Source organism: Osmia lignaria, unplaced genomic scaffold, assembly GCF_051020975.1.
Source record: "Osmia lignaria lignaria isolate PbOS001 unplaced genomic scaffold, iyOsmLign1 scaffold0083, whole genome shotgun sequence".
Classification (NCBI taxonomy): Eukaryota; Metazoa; Arthropoda; class Insecta; order Hymenoptera; family Megachilidae; genus Osmia; species Osmia lignaria.
The window spans coordinates 43,290-45,000 of NW_027478224.1; the positions used below are offsets into that span (position 1 = coordinate 43,290).

At 44.7% G+C, this 1,711-nt stretch overlaps 2 non-coding genes across 2 annotated transcripts in view; both read right to left on the reverse strand.

Annotated features, from left to right (window-relative positions):
- On the reverse strand, nucleotides 1-155 carry LOC143307823 (5.8S ribosomal RNA). The gene has a single exon (XR_013064885.1). It is a non-coding gene; the product is annotated as a 5.8S ribosomal RNA (ribosomal RNA).
- Nucleotides 156-1,651: 1,496 nt separating this feature from the next.
- LOC143307817 (small subunit ribosomal RNA) overlaps nucleotides 1,652-1,711 on the reverse strand; it is a 1,923-nt gene continuing 1,863 nt past the window's right edge. The window contains exon 1 of the ribosomal RNA XR_013064882.1: nucleotides 1,652-1,711. This exon is cut by the window's right edge and continues 1,863 nt beyond it. This is a non-coding gene — a ribosomal RNA (small subunit ribosomal RNA).

Genomic DNA, 1,711 nt, shown 5'->3' on the forward strand with positions numbered 1-1,711 from the left:
CGACCCTCAGCCAGGCGTGGTCCAGGAATTGTATCCGTGGACCGCAATGTGCGTTCGAAATGTCGATGTTCATGTGTCCTGCAGTTCACACGTTGACGCGCAATTAGCTGCGTTCTTCATCGACCCACGAGCCAAGTGATCCACCGTTCAGGGTAATCGTAAAATTTTGTATTTCAAACTCTTTAGATCTTTAGAGTGTTATTTTCATTATTAACACGCATCACATTCGATACCCACATCACTCTCCCACCCGGCGCGTGCGGGAGAGCGAATTCGGGCGTCGCCAACGTATTTGTTTGTTTGTTTGTTCGATCGTTGACGACACGATCGCGTCCAAGGACGGAAACCGTCGGAGAAACGCCCAGTGGCACGCTCCTCTCGACGGTCGGGCGTAAAGTACATTTAAAAACCTTGAAAAGTACGAACGCACACAAGGAATGCGAGCGCGCGTCCTGTCGCTGAATCGTGGGTTGCGAGATTCGAACAGACACACGGCCGGCGACGATCGGTCTAACTAATGGACACATAGTTTTTCAAAGACTCGCTATCGTCGCTTCTCAGCCGGTCCGTAAACAACACACATCGATCAGGCGGACGCACGAATCTTACCACGGTGCGTGTTTCGTAGATTCCAGGTTACCCGCAAGTACCTCTCTCTCCCTCTCGAAAGAGGAATCTCGATCCGTCCTTTTTGGACAATGGAGAAATCTTTTTATCGCAACACGGATGGCAAAGAAACAACCAAAGCGTAGGAGCGTGGGGACGAGAGCGACGAAAAGAACGTCGCGAAAACAAAGTTTCGACGGTTGCTCGTTCTAATACATCGTAGTTTCAACTCTCTCAGTTTTAACCACTCCTAGACGCTTCGTAAACTTTTAACAATTCTTCGCCTCCGCGAGTTTCATTTCGAATAGAGCGAACGCAACACGGACCAAAAAAACTCCGGTGATGCCAGATCATTTAGCAAAGATCAGACGGCGGGTCATCTGTATTCCTTTTCTCTCTTTTTTATATCTTTCCATTTAACTAGGGTGTCGCAACGACGGGTACATTTATATATTTATATATATTGTATTTCAATTTTAATGATCCTTCACTTTCGGTTTGTAATAATATGATCCTTCTTTCATTTCGATCCTTCATATTGTAGGTTAACCAACAGAAGTTTGTTTTTTTACGACTTGTATTTTTGTGGTTTGTTTGTTTGTTTCTTACGACTTGTTTGTACCCGATCAAGTAGACGACGACCCATAAGTATAAGTTAGAGAGATAAAGGTCGAGAGACCTCACGCAAGCGTCTTTTACTTCCATTCACATCAGCCAGAGAGAAATGGTCCGGCGTCGTGCTCTTTGGCGCCGTTGGTCGCACAGTTTTTTTGCCGGCGGTTCCGAACGGACGGGAGAAACGCGATGAGTAATCAAAGCGACCTCCGCACGTAACCGTGTCGGTGTAATTTTACCGCATCGCAGCGTTTTGGTATTTGTTTCTTATTGGCTCGAACCCGAGATTTATGTGTTTTGTGTCATGTATATGGTATTATTTATTATATCTTTCTCGTTTTGTATAATTTTTGGTCCGAGCTCAATAAACTTTTATATCGCTTTATCAATGATCCATTCAGTTAGGTTTTCTCTTGTATTTTTAATTTGTTAATGATCCTTCCGCAGGTTCACCTACGGAAACCTTGTTACGACTTTTACTTCCTCTAAA